This window comes from Lissotriton vulgaris, chromosome 3_2 (assembly GCF_964263255.1).
Source record: "Lissotriton vulgaris chromosome 3_2, aLisVul1.2, whole genome shotgun sequence".
Taxonomy (NCBI): Eukaryota; Metazoa; Chordata; class Amphibia; order Caudata; family Salamandridae; genus Lissotriton; species Lissotriton vulgaris.
The window spans coordinates 202,679,123-202,695,264 of NC_141690.1; positions in this window are offsets into that span (position 1 = coordinate 202,679,123).

The following is a 16,142-nucleotide window of genomic DNA, read 5'->3' on the forward strand; positions in this document are numbered from 1 at the left end:
CAAAAAAATGTCATTAAAAAAAAAATGCAAACTTTCCATTAAAATCATTTGTAAACACAAACCTGGAAAAGAAACATGACACACCCACCCATACAACAGGTTACAGTCTCAAATAAATGCAGACCTAACACTTAATCATCAAGGCGTAAGTAACATCACATATTTTAACAATAACATAATAATACATTGATAATACATTTTAAAAAACGAAACACAACACAACACAGTGCAAACCCATAAAAAAACATTTAAACAAACTACTAAAAACCCTTAAACAGCACTATACCCAACTTTTACAGTCATCCTACATCCCCCACCCCCAAACCCCTTAAAAAGCTATAGAAAGGGACTTACTTGTTCCAACACTCAGCAGTACCTTACCGCTACTTGCCGCCTGTAAGAACGACGACCCAAAATAAAACCGATAGGCTGCAAAATAGAAGCTAGCAGTAAAGGACATGCCCACCAAATAAAACAAAAAAATGACTTTCCCCCCATTGAAACCAATGGGAAATATAGTAAACATGTTTAATAAATATTTAAAAAAATGTAAATTATTAAACATGTTAAACAATGTTATAAACAATTTTACAAAAAGTGTGAAGTATAAATAATAATAGTATAAAACATAAATAATTATTTATTATATCTTTAGGATAAATATGGTAAACAATGTTTAAAAAATGTATGTTAAAAAAGTTGAACAAATATTGAAAAATTATATTAACTCAAAATAATGTAAACATTTACATTATACAAATATGTATAAAATCTGATACATTTCTGTATTTGTACAATTAAAAAAAGAAATTATTTTATTGACTTCTCTTTATATTTGCTAGTATTTGTGTTTTAAAAATATATTTGACAAAATGTAGAAGTATACAATAAATTAAAATTGTCAAAAAATAAAATGTAAAAAATATGTGTGACATCTTTTTATTATACTAAATTTGGGGGAAATCTTAAACACTAAAGAGGTAATATTTACAGCTCCCACTCCAATCTAAACCAAATTGGGGAATGTGTTGGACACTAAAGGGGTGATATTTACTATTCCCATTGCAATCTTAACCAACTCAGGGAAGGTGTTGGACACTAAACGGGAGACATTTACTATTCCCACCCCAATATAAACCATTTTGGGGAATGTGGTGGACACGGATCACTGACATAATATCGAGGGACGTAATATCGACTACCAAAAATATTGGCGAAAAAACATCGACAGACAGAATATCGACTTTGTATCTACAAACAGGTAAGTACAAAAATATCGAGTAAAAAATATTATTTACAAAAATATAGTTTGTAATATACCATTTACAAAAATATAGTTTGTAAAAATATCGACTTTATTAAAAACAATGTTAAATTAAATTAATTAATATTAAAAATTATTTACTAAAATATACTTAACAATACTTAAATAACCTTATAATAATTAAATAAAATTTTTACAATCATATTTGTTAAAACATATATATATATAGTAGCATAATATAATGAAAAAATATCCAATATTATTACCGTAGGATAGCGGAAGTGTAAAATTACTATTCCCACTCCAGAGAGTGCAACAGTTGATAAGGCGTTGGATAGTGTAGAGGTAAAAATTACTATTCCCACTCCACAGAGTGCAACAGTAGGGAAAGCGTTGGATAGCGTAGGGGTAAAAATTACTATCCCCACTCCAGAGAGTGCAACAGTAGGGAAAGCGTTGGATAGCGTAGGGGAAAAATTACTATTCCCACTCCAGAGAGTGCAACAGTAGGGAAAGGGTTGGATAGCGTAGGGGTAAAACTTACTATTCCCACACCTGAGAGTGCAACAGTAGGGAAATCGTTGGATAGCGTAGGGGTAAAAATTACTATTCCCACTCCGGAGAGTGCAACAGTAGGGAAAGCGTTGGATAGCATAGGGGTAAAAATTACTATTCCCACTCCAGAAAGTGCAACAGTAGGGAAAGCGTTGGATAGCGCAGGGGTTAAAATTACTATTCCCACTCCAGAAAGTGCAACAGTAGGTAAGGCGTTGGATAGCATAGAGGTAAAAATTACTATTCCCACTCCAGAGAGTGCAACAGCTGGGTAAGGGTTGGATAGCGTAGGGGTAAAAAGTACTATTCCCACTCCAGAGAGTGCAACAGTTGGGAAAGCGTTGGATAGGGTATGGGTAAAAATTACTATTCCCACTCCAGAGAGTGCAACAGTAGGAAAAGCGTTGGATAGCGGAGGGGTAAAAATTACTATTCCCACTCCAGTGAGTGCAAAATTAGGGAAAGTAGATACTTCATATATTATTTCAAAATATATATATATATTAATATCTATAAAAAAAATATTTAAAAGTAATTAGCAATTTAATATATTATAATAATTAATTAATATTACGAATTTAATTTAAGCATTAGAATTAGTTATCTATTAATACTAATGAATTACAAATTAACAATTAATTAATTAGTAATTAAAAAGTTACTTAACAATTAACATCTAATAAATACCCCCAAAAAATTAACATATGTAATTAGTTATAATTAAATTACATCCCACCCAATTCCCCTATAAAACCACAACCAACTAGAGAAGATAAATTAGTCAAATTAACATAATTATCAATAAATCAATTTAATAAAATTAATTCTCAATTAAAATTTAATTAATTACCAAATAAAAAGTATTTAACAATTAATTATAAATAAATAACACTACATAAATTAACATATTCAATTATAATTAAATTACTTCCCATCCTATTACCCTATAAACCCACAACCCGCTACAGAAATTAAATTTGTTAAATTAACATAATTATCAATTAATCAATTAAATTTAATTAATTATCAATTAAAATGTAATTAATTACCAAATAAAAATTATTTAACAATTAATTATAAATAAATAACACTACATAAATTAACATATTTAATTAATTATAATTAAATTACTTCCCACCCTACTCCCCTATAAACCCACAACCCGCTGCAGAAATTAAATTAGTTAAATTAACATAATTATCAATTAATCAATTAAATAAAATAATTGGCAATTAAAATGGAATTAATAACAAAATAAAAATTAATTAACAATGAATTATAAACAAATGCCAATAAATAAATGTACATATTTATTTAATTATAATTAAATTACTTCCCACCCTATTCCCCTATAAACCCACAACCCGCTACAGAATTAAATTACGCAAAATTTAAATAACATTAAATTCACTAATTAAAATACATTATAACATAAATAAACACTTTTAACACATAAAGTACACTATAAAAAATTCGATATTATTAAATGTTCAATATTTTTATTAACCTATATTATGTACTTCGATATTTTGACTATCTATATTTTAAAAATCGATATTACATTACTTACCTTCAAAACGATATTTTTGATGTCTATATTCTGTCCATTCGATATTCTGTCCAGCCTATATTTTGTACTCGATATTATGTTAATTCGATATTTTGTAGTCGATATTTTTTCTGTTTACCGGTGGACACGAAAACAGTGAAACCTTACTATTCCCACTCCAATATAAATGAACACAGGGAAGGTGTTGGACACCAAAAGGGTGATATTTACGAAAACACTCCAATTTAAACCATTTTGGGGAAGGTGTTTGACACTAAAGGGATGACATTTAGTTTTGCCACTCCAATCTAACCCAATTTAGGGAAGGTGCTGGACACTAAAGGGTTGACATTTTCTATTCCCACTCCAATCTAAACCAACTTAGGGAAGGGGTTGGACACTAACGGGCTGAAATATAGTATTCTTACTACACAGTAAATCAATTTGGGAAAGATGCCAAACACTGAAGGGGTGGCATTTACCATTCCTACTCCAATCTAAACCTATTTGGGAATGGTGTCGGACACTAAAGAAAGGATATTTACTGTTCCCCCTCCAGCCTAAACCAACTTAGAGAAGTTGTTGGACACTAAAGAAGTGGCATTTACTATTCCCACTCCAACCTAAACCAACTTAGGGAAGTTGTTTTACTATTCACACTCCAGCCCAAACCAATTTAGGGAAGTTGTTGGACACTAAAGGGGTGTCATTTACTATTCCCACGCCAATCTAAACCAACTTGGGGAAGGTGTTGCGCACTAAAGAGATGACATTTACTATTCTTACTCAAATCTAGTGAAGGTGTGCATAAGGTGTACATATCTTAAACATGCAAATTAATTAAATCCAACTCAAAATAAAACTTTTCACCTATAATATTTTACAAATACAAAATACATAATTATTATTACACATTATCACACTTAAGGAAATCTTATATTTTTCTCAAATGTTATATTAAACCACACACATTTAAATGACTTTTATTTACACAGAAAATTTAATTAAAAAAGTTTTTTTTATTTTGTAATAGATTTTCAAAAATGTTATTTAATATTTACTACAATTCAAGTTTGCTTTCATGAACAACATTTTTCTCCCTAAACATCTTTTCTTAAAACAAACCACAAAAACTATCAACATTTTTGACATTATGATAATATTTTTTTTGCTTTCTAAATATTATTTTCTACGTTTTTTAACACGATTACAAGTCCATACAAAAATTATTATTTGTATTCAAACATTTAAATAAATACAAAGATAAATACAAAGATATGAATATTTAAATATGTTCGCAAATATTTGAAATAATTTAGAATATTTAAGGCCCGATTTTGATATTGGGCTGTCTGACCACTATCCACTGTTGCGGAAGTCATGAGCCCACCCAACAAGCATTCGGCGATCTGACTGCCTAATTACGAGCTTGTGCTCTGACCCAGGAAAAGGGTTGCAGCCCAAATTCCCTTTCTGATGAACTTTTCCTTGCAGGCAGACCACAATGAAAAGGCTGTAGGAAAAGGACATCTTTATCCCGACAGCTGTGCCTGCCTTGGCACCACCATCATTCAAGGGATACGATTCTGACTGCAGGCCCGACAGGATCGTACATCCTGTCAGAGGCCGCTGTGTTCCCACTGATACTTTTGTCCCACTGCCTGCATCATAATGTGGTGGTTGGACCGAAGGGCTGTCTGTCGGTGAGACCGCCACTATCAGTCTGTCGGTGGCAGTTCCACTGACATTGTAATGAGGCCCTTAATATTTTATTTTCAAAAAAATATTGAACTATATCTTATTTCACATTAAATGTAAAAATACAATAAATATAAAATACATTTTAAATTAATTTAAAAAAGTGCATATCTAATAATTTCTTAACTTAATATGTTAAATAATATTTAATTATTTTCCAAATCTCCCCACCCTTATCTCCTAATATGCCAATATAGAGCTACTAAAAGAAAGTTTCAATTATTAAAAAAACAATAAAATGAGTAAAATGTTCAAATTATAGAAATTTATTAAATAAAAAATATTCTAAAATCAAGCCAATAAAAAAATAGGAATATATAGAATAAAAAACAATACACTACATACTATTTTACACTGAATACAATACGATATCCAACGATATTTAATACATCGATATTTTTTACATCAATATTAAAAACAACACTTGAAACTATATTTTTACCTTAAATATTCCTGTCCAAGATATACATAAGATCCCGATATTCTTGCACAATATTTCAGAAACACAGTATTTTCTATTCAAAATTTGTTCAAACATGTGTCACATCCTAAGCCTCTAAATTTTGACTCCTCAGTAGTTTCTTGCTATCAGACTTGAGAAGGCTTAGCTAGATCACGTTGCAGTAGTCAGTTTTGAGGAGTATAATCTAGTAAATTTAATCTGCTGAAAGTCTGAAGCATCTGAAGATATGTTATAGGCATGAGAAGCTGAAAGTTTTGTCTCTAAATTGATGCATTCACTTGGGGGCTTTGAAAAAGGCATTTACATCAAAAGAGATTTTGGACGGAGAAAAAGAGTTGAGACAGGGAAACAGTTGGAATCAAAGCATTCAAAAGACAATTGTGAGAAACACAGATGAAAAGAATAGTGAAAAGGCGAACAAAAAACAGAAATGTTCATGTCAGTGGGAAAGAAAAGAGTCTCCATGCTTAAAACAGGAGCAAAAGGAAAGTGAAAGTGAGGGAGTGTGGAAAAAATAAGAAGACATGACAAAATTTAGAAAAGGCAATGAAATGACAGATCTTTGTAGATGCTTGTAAGAGATTTAGTTATTGGATGAGGTGGGGGAAGACTCACTCAAACTATAAAAACAATCCTTGTCAGGGGGACTCACAAACGTCACTAACTATACCTGTGCTAAACCTTCTAGCAGCTTGGCACAAAAGCAGTCAAGCTTAACTTAGAGGCAATGTGTAAAACATTTATGCTGCACTCAAACAGTACTAAGTGGAAAAACAACACAAGATGAATCTCTAACCAATTTTTGAAAAACAGAGCTGATGTTAATTAATAAAATGTCACTAAAATGTCATAAATGCAATAAGTAGAACCAGAGTTATGAGTTTTTAAAGATTTAGGTTGACAATTGCACTAAAAAGCACAAAGTGCTGCTTGAAGTTTCTGGTTGTGCTGGACTGGGGTAAAGTCCAAGGTTGACAGGGATGGAGCAAGATCGGTAGTAGGGAGCAGGTTTCTCCCGCTGAACAGTTGGCCTGCTTGAGTCAAAGTCCCTGTGAGGAGCTGCATGTAGAGTTTCACGTTGGCAATCAATGCAAGGGTTGGCACAAAGAGCAGGTAAGGCGTCACAGATGGTCACTGTTTATCGCGAAGTGCCCATTGTCAACGGAGCTTTGCATTGGCGGTCTACACAGACTCTTTCCATTGGCACAGGTTCTTTAAGCAGATGTGAAAAGAAGGTTATTGCTGGAGATTTGGATCAGCACTCATCATGGATGATCATCAAGAGTGGTCAATTTGCTGTCACAGAGAGCCCAAAAACCTCTGGATCTTCAGCTGGAACTCAAAACTAGTAATTCTAAAGAAGGAGGAGTACTCTGTGATGCTAGCCAAGGGTTCAGAACTTGGAGGGCACCTCTTATGGATCAGGACTCACTCTGGCAGAGGCTCACTCTGGGCTCAGGCTGGTCTATGTTGGTCAACTGGACTTTGCTTTTCACTCACCCTCTTTCCTCCACCCCTCCTTTCCTCGCTCCGTTTCCCCACACAGCCGATTTGGGGCTGAAGCAGGGGATCCGGTACAGCGAGAATAGCCGCCATCTTGGAGGGTGGGAGTCATGGGTTGGCGGTGCAGCTGATAGACCCTCCCCACCTCCCTACAGTAATAGATGCTTCCTCACTCCCAGCCGCACAGTGGACGCGCGCAGCGGGCGCGCCGAAAGCGCGCCAAAGGCAAGCCCATCTGCGCCCGTCCGCGACCGGCCGGGGCCTGGGACCTGTCATAATGCCCAAACCATATCCTATTCACCGGCCCAACTCCAGGCCTGCCAGGGCGACTGGTGCATTAGCCCCCTCACCCAAGCATGTATCAGCAATCTTGGAATCTCTTCACTTATCCTGACCCCAGCGCAATTACTTGCGCTTTCTGGGCATTCCCCGCAGCCTTCCGTGAACCCTTCCCCTGCCCTGGCTAGCGCCATACTTCTGAACACCCGCTCGGCGGTTAAGCACCAACTCGAGCTGTTCAACCTTCTGACCCCTGCAAAGCCGGAATTCTTATTCCTTACCGAAACCTGGTACTCCTCTGACTCGCTGCCTGATGTCCTGGCAACTCTCCCCGAATCCTATTATGCCCTACGCGTTGATCGACTGGACGGGAAAGCTGGTGGCGGAGTGGCCATGATTGTCCACTCTAAATTCCAGTTCCAACTCCTGCCCCACACCCCTATTGCTTCAGTTGACTTCCTGGTGGCTCGCTCAGTCAACCTTGCTGCCCCTCCTACCTGCGTATTACTCTATCGTCCCCTTCAGGCAATGCCTCACTTTATTACAGCTATTCAGGAACTGTTGGCCACTCTTGTGGTCAACAATTCCTCCGTGCTAATCCTGGGAGATTTTAACTTTAGGCCCCATGACCACCGAATCTCTTGGCTGTCTTAATTTTACTTCCCTGATCCACCTCCCCACCCACTCAGGTGGCCAGATCCTGGACCAGATCTGGTCTGCTAACATCTCCACCTCGTCTCTGCCCATCTCCCCTTGTATTTGGTCAGACCACTCACTTATTTCATTTTCCCTCAACCTTGGGGCTGTCAATAAATCACCCCTCCCCCTAAAAATACTTGGTTTTGCAATTGGAACTGTGTGGACATGCCCGCTTTGTGCTCCTCCCTCGAAGTCTACCCCCCTCACCTGGAGAACACCTACCCGGACTCACAGGTAGCCGCCGTTAACAACTGGATCTTGGCATCCTGTGACTCAATTGCCCCCCCCCAAATTAGTCAGGTCCTGCGGCTCCCACAAGGCCAATAGATGGTTCACTGAAGATCTTAAAACCCTCAAACTCTCATTAAGACAAGCCGAACGCCACTGGAGGCGCAGGTACTGCCCCATCCTCAAGTCTCAATATTCCGCCCTCCTTCGTGATTATAAAACAGCTATTCTTCTGGCCAAAACTGAGCACTTCTTGGCCAAAATCCTCCTTGCTAGGAACAAACCTAAGGAGATCTTCTCCATCGTTCACAATTTAGCAGCCGCAGATAAAGTTTCGCCCAAACCGGTCCCCTCTCAATCTCTCTGCAACTCCCTTAATAGCTACTTCACAGAGAAGATAGCCGTCATCAAGGACAATATACACCTGCCTCCCTCCTCCTTCCTCCCCCCCTCACTCCCCCTTCCATCCGTTTTTCTTGACAAGTTTCCTTTAATTTCTAAGGAGACCTTTTTGAAGAAAGCCAAATCAGGGTCCCCCTTGGATTGCTGTCCTGCCCGCATATTGAAGGAGATCCTTTCTAATTGTCCCGAACCCCCGCTCACCCTCCTCAACACATCCATTCAACCGGGCATCATCCTGGTCGCTTTCAAATCGGCCGTCTTCACCCCCATCCTGAAAAAATCTGGGACCGACCCATCTTCCCCTTCCAATTTCCACCCCATCCCTTTACTCCCGTTCTTGGGTAAGACTCTTGAAGCTATATTACCTCCTGCCTTTCTACTTTCATTGAGGATAACCATCTCCTAGCCTCTCATCAGGCCGGCTTCCGTCCAGTCCATTTGACAGAATCCGTGGTCCTCTCTGTCCTGGACGAACTCAGGCAGTGTGCGGACACCAACTCCTCCCAGGCCTTGGTTCTCCTTGACCTGTCCACCGCCTTCGACACGGTCGACCATTCCATTCTTCTCGACCGTGTTGGAGGCGCCGGCATCCGGGGGACTGCTCTGGCTTACTTCTTTCCTAAGAGATCGGACACAAGCCATCCACCTGGATGGCTTCTCTGCCCCTCCCTGCCCGGTCACCGGTGGGGTCCCCCAGGGTTCTTCTCTCTCCCCTCTTCTTTTTAATCTTTATATCCACCCTCTCATTTCTGCTTTACAAAACATGGGGGTGTCAGTTTACAATTATGCTGACGACCTCCAGCTCATCTTCAATCTCTCCCCTTCCCACGACTCTAGGTCCAACCTCTGCACTGTTCTCATTTTCATCTTTGACTGGATGAACTATAACCATCTAAAATTAAATCCGGACAAAACAGAACTGATACTTACTGGTAGCCTTCCCAGCCCTTGGTCTCCCTCTTTCTGGCCCCCTGCCCTTGGTCCTTCTCCCTCACCTTCCATCAAAGCAAAATCGCTGGGTATCCTAATTAGCCAAGACCTAACAATGCGCCTTCATATTAGCGCCATTGTCTCGTCCTGTTTTTTGTCCCTCCGTATCATCCGTAAAATTTCTCGGTTTTTTTCTGCTGATGCCCAAAAGCTCATCATCATGACCATGATTGTCTCCCGCCTAGACTACGGCAATAGCCTCTATGTAGGGCTCTCGGCGTGCGAGCTCCGGCGCCTCCAACTCATCCAGAACCAGGCGGCACGCCTCATTTATAGGCTCCCCAAGTACCATCGCATAACTCCTCTCCTTAAATCCCTCCACTGGCTCCCCATTTCGCAGCGTTCTCTTTTTAAGTTGGGCTGTTTACTTTTATGGCCCTTGCAGGCACTGCTCCTGGGTTTTTTAACTCAAAGATCTGGCCCTATCTCCCCAACAGGATCCTCCGCTCCTCAACCCAAGCTCTCTTGGTGGTCCCTCGCTTTAAGAGGAAAAAACATGGTGGCCTACGCTTTTCCATTCTTGCCCCCAGCTTCTGGAACGCCCTTCCTTTCGTCATCCGATCCCTGCCTAGCTATACGGATTTCCGTAAAGCTTTCAAAACGCATCTCTTTTCTCTAGCTTTTCCTCTGCAATAACTGTTTGCGCCTCTTTCTCAATTTTTCACCCCTTTTCCTCTCTAGGTCAAGTCACAGCGCCATGAAACCGCTTGGTGTAAGCGCTCAATAAATGCTTTTAACTTCAACTTCAACTTCAGCTGCAAGAGAGGCCTCTGGATGCTTGTTGTGACCCTATAGCTCAAACAGGAGGCCAGCCAACTGACCCTTTCAGGCGCTTCTGGGGAGCTTGGGATCAATGTAAGCAGGTCCAGTTTACAGGGCAGTCCTTCTGAATCTTTGCAGTTCCAGAAGTGTTCTGATGAAATGAAATGAAATTGATTTGTAGAGCGCATGGCTGCCCGAAAGCGTCCCAGCGCTTGCTTAGGGAACCCGTCCTGGTATTCCCCTGCGAGATAACCCATTACTGGGCATCCCCAAGGTGAAAGCCAGGCATCCCGCTGCGAGGGGCCGTTGTGGAGATTAAGCAAGCTATTGCCCAGAGTTACAGAGTGGGACTCCATGATTGGAATAGGCACCGAGGCGAGAATTGTCAGGTCCGGGGAAACTTGAGCCCAAGACCCGCCGAGGCGGGGAATTGAACCCTGGTCCGGGCCAGACCTCTGCATCAGGGTCTGCCGCTCCAACCACTTGAGCCACACTTCTCCGATGAGAGGTTCTGAAAGTGCTATTCTTGAAAACAGTGCCAGCTTGTGGGTGAGGGCATACCCAAAACACCACAGGGGAGCCATTCATTGTCACGTGACTCTAGACACTGGCAGAAAGGCACATTTGGTTTTATTTTTTATTTTATTTTATTTTATTTTATTTTAGGAGTTTTATATAGTGCTAGCTGGACCCGAGGGTTTCAGAGCGCTTCACAGCATGTACAATTATGAGCATTATCTGCATAAACATAATCCACAACGTGCACAATTATGAGCATTATAGACAAATATACAGTACATATATTGTGGTCGAACATGAGGGTAGGGGCTGCGAGGTTTCATATTAAGGAGTTAACGTGCTAAGAGCAAGTAGGGTGTCTATTGATCAAGACGAGGCATGACGGGTGATACCGACGTTTTCTAGTTCTGAGAAGACTGTTTCAGAACAAAAGCGGTAAGGCGTCGAACCGTGTCCGGTGTATCTTGTGTTCTTATCCTTTTGTTCGAAAGTGTCTAGGAAGAAGGCTTTGAGTAGGTTCTTGAATTTCATGAATGAGGTGGTCGTTCTGATGTGGGGGGGATGGAGTTCCATATCTTTGGTGCATTTCCCGCAAAAGATTTAGTTGCAGTTTTGTGTTTCCGAATTTTCAGTGGGATGAGTAGTAGAGTGTTGGAACTCCTGAGGGTGGGTTGTAATAAATGTGAACTGATAATTTGTATTGTAATATTTCTGTTGTTTCATTTGTTTTTGATTAACTTGTGTACTTGTCCACTGTTCTGCTGAGATTTATGTCGGTGGGAGGGAAGATTGTTTGTGAATGTATTTTGTATGTGATTTTTTGTGTGCGACAATAACACCAATATTTTGTATGATGTTTGTATATAAAATTAAAAAATAAATAGGGACCGCTCTTTTTGAGAAAAGCTGCCACGAATGAATCAAATTTGAAAAGGAGTATTCAGTTTTGGCATTGTATATTTGGTAGTATTTTGTGGTGGCTGTGCTTTACTGACTTTAGGAGCCCAACCCCTGTTGTTTGGTGTATCCTTCTGAAAGTGGTATTTTTAGAATAGTAACTTAAAATAAGACTGTACCATTAAAGATCATTTTAAATTACAATTGAAAGAAGTGGAAAAAACTATTTTCTATCTATTCCCAAACTGAAGTTATCATTTAATAACTGTAACCGCATTTTAGACTGTAGGAGAGAGAGTCTTACAGCAGTGGAAATTACTTCAGTAATTTTTCACTGTCAGGACATGTACAACTTAAATACAAATGTCCTAGATTTTAAATACCATGCACCCTGCCCAATGAGTGGTTTTGGCCTACTTTAAGGATGGCTTATAAGGATTAAAAAGGAAGGATTAGGCCTGGATAAAGATTTATTTTGCCAGGTCGAAATGGAAATTTAAAACTGCACTAAAGGCTGCAGTGGCAAGCTCGAGACATCTTTTAAGTGCTACTTTAGTGGGTGGCACAATGAGTGCTGTAGCCCACTAATATCATTTCATTTATAGGCCATGGGTGCATGTAGGGACTTATCAATGAATTAGATGTACCATTCAGGAGTAGTCCAGGTTGTCCCTGTTTTTAAGGGGGAACACAAGCACTTTACTACTTGTAAGCAGAAGTAAAGTGCACAGAGTCCTAATAGCCAACAAAAGCAGGATCAACAAAGGAATGCACAAATCTCTGGTGAACCTACAGAAAGAGCCTGGACCATCATACATCGCAAAACATGCACTACTAATTTTAAAAAGGGTAATTTTATGATTTTGACAAAAAAAAAACTAGATAGAGGGCCTCATAAGGATGGCGGTCGGACTTTCGAATAAGAATGCGACCGCCACCAAGGCAGACGTAATTTCTATTTTATGTATTGTGGAGGGTGCTGCTGGCTGCAGCCCCCGCCACAGTACATAAAATATGCCTGAAACATATCCCTGCACTACTTGGCAGGCACCATGCGGTACCCGCCCCATGTGGCAGGGATATGTAGGGGTGAACCATAGTTGCCCCCCAAAACTGAGAACCGGAGGGGTAATGGGGGTCCCACTACGGGCCCTCAATGGCCATTTCACCCCCATGAAAGGCCCGGAGTAATGGAACATCGTAATGCCGACGTCGATGCCTGGCAGGCACCGCCACCATTGTAGACATAACTCTGCCTCTGATGGAAGGAGCGCGTTGGATACGTGACAGTGGGTCTTTCCAGCTGCCACACATCCGTCCATCATCCAAATGTGGTGGGTGGAAAGAATAATTGCAATGGCAGTTGGACCGCCACCAACTGTCTGTGGCGGTCCCACCATCATCGTAATCGGGCCCTTAGTCTTGACTTTGCCTTACCCAATATCAGGATATCCTTTGTACTGGAAGGGATGTGCTACAAATGAACATGCTCACAACATTAAACATGTGTGCCAAATTCTGTGTGGCACAGTCATGTCCTATCAATACTAATCTTTGTGTGAGCACCAGCCATATAAGCCCCTAAATTTAGCAGTGGTCTGGCGGCGGTGGCGAAGTGGATGACCGCCAACTGCCTCCAGCTTAATGCTAATAAATTGGAGGTGTTGTTGGTGGGAAAAAAATCAAGCTTTGGAGTGAGAACTGGTAGCCTAATACCCTAGGGAGCGTACCTACCCCTAAGTTGATGGTGAAAAGCCTAGGGGTATGGATGGATTCAACCCTCAGTATTCAGGACCAGACGAAGAAAATTGCAGGCACGTGTTTCGGCCTTTTACGGGGTCTGAAACCCCTTCTGGGCTATTTTGACCCGTCCACCAGACAACTGATTCAAGATTCAAGATTTGCTTTATCCGATTTTCACAATATGTAAATTCATAAAATCAACAGGTACATATATACATCATTCCATAATAAATAACTTTAAAAATAGTATTAAATTGACATGATTATTAATCTATGGCATTTCAGAAAGTTAGCAAATCATAGAATTCCGTTTCCTCAGGACATTTTTAAAAAAAACAGTCATGGTCATAACAAATTTTACATTTTCCAATTGCTGTAGGCTTAGATACGCAAGCGGACATTGCTGCCAAAAACCCTGTCTCAAATATTGTTTAATCCATCTTCTGCGTTCATTCTCGTAAAATTTACAAAATAAAATAACATGAAATGTAGATTGCAATGATAGGTTGTCACATGGGCATAATTCCAAATTCATGGACCAATCATTTTTTGTTGGAAAAGGTACCAGGTGATGGAATAAATCGAATCTAAACCTAGTCAAAATGAAACGGTCAAAGCCCTTAGTACAAACAGATAAATAGGGTTGAATTGCATAGCAGGCCAAAGACATTTGATGTTGAATTACTGTTTTTTTCGAGAATTCACCCGAACATCTTAACATCTCAAAATGGTTCATGCATAAGCTTTTTATTACTTTCCTAGTTAACCCACACATCAGCTCCAGGTTTCTAAATAATTCCGGCCTTTGCAGGTCAGTTAACGTTTTCCTGACATACTCAAGCCATAAAATGTGTTTTGCATTATCCAGGGCCATAACATCCTTAATGATTTCCCGGTTAAGGCCCATTGCTTTTGAGGCCCATATTCTCTGCCAGAGCAAAATTGGTTGTAATTTCATAAGGTCGGAAATAAAGTCCATACCTAATTCTGCCTGGCAGTTAAAAACAGAGGTGCCCTGAGGGAGCGTTAACAAATATCATAAAAAACGATTTTCTGCTATTTGTAAGGACCCTACATTCTGGAAGCCCCAAATACCTGCCCCATAAAGTGCAATTCTTCTACATTTTGCCACATACATTTTTAGCAGAATTTCAGGAGGTCTTTTCCCTAGTTGTTTTGAAAAAGTCATCAATGCCGCAATAGAGCTTTTAACCAATAAGGTCCTACTCTTAACCTCCGGACCCCACGAGCCAGAGCCATCCAATAGTACCCCCAAGTATGGGAAGGTACTAGTATGTTCGATTGTAAGGCCATCCACCTTAATGGGCTTACATTTGGCCCGACCTTTCCCACACAGCATCACAAAGGATTTTTTTGCGTTCATTTTTAAACCCCTTGCTTCCATGAATTCTACACATTTTGAGAGTGCCTTCTGGGCACCCATCCTAGTTCTGGCCAAAAGCACTGCGTCGTCCGCATAGAGAAGGGAGACAACCTGCTTTTTACCATACATCAGAGAATCAACTGTGCTTGCCTCCAATTCCACCTCCAGGTCGTTCGTATATAGGGAGAAGAGGAAAGGAGCCAGCACGCATCCTTGTCTGACACCCTTCTCTATGCGGAAAGACCCTGTACATTCTCCCCTCAACCAGTGTCTCACCTTAGCAGTTGCACCTGAATACAGTTTTCGAAGGAAGTGCACTATAGCAGGCTCCACCTTCATTTCATCCAGTATTTGCCACAACTTTGCGTGATCTACGCAGTCGAAAGCGGCTGAGAGGTCGACAAAAATGGCATAAAGACATCCTCCTTTTGCCCGGGTATATTTCCCCTGTATCATCACAAAGTTAAGGTCCTGCTCCACGGTACCCATCCCCTCCCTGAAGCCATACTGGACAGGACTTAGAAAATTGTTTTCATCAGCCCAAATTTGGAATTTCTTTAGAACCACCCTGCCCGCAATCTTCATAAGGGAGTCCAATAGGGATATGGGCCTATAATTTGCTGCACTCTCCCTATCCCCTTTTTTATAAATCGGTATAAATACCGATTCAGACCATGTTTTAATAAAACCTTTAGCACCACAAGCCACTAGGACATGTGTGCAGAGTGGGGCCCAAAGATCAGTAGTCATCTTATAAATATCATTGGGAATCAAACCAACCATTACTCTTATTGCATTTCTTAGTATTTGTTTGGTAAGTAAACCCTGAAATGACAGTGGTAACATGCCCGAAGGCATCCAAGATTTCATCGTTGGTGGATTCCTCATCTAAACAAACCAGGATCAGTGTCAGAGCCTTAGATATAATGTCATCAGTAGTTTTCACTGGGTCCATTCTACTCCACTTTAATGCGAACCCATTCTGGCGTGCCAATACTATATCTTGTGACCAAGACAGGGACTCGATGGTGGCAGATTTGTGACAATCAGGTAAATTTAGATACACACTAAGGGGCAAATGGTCGCTAAGGCCATTTGGATGGATCACAAATTTTTCCACCCAGTTAGAATATCTGGTGGGGAGAAT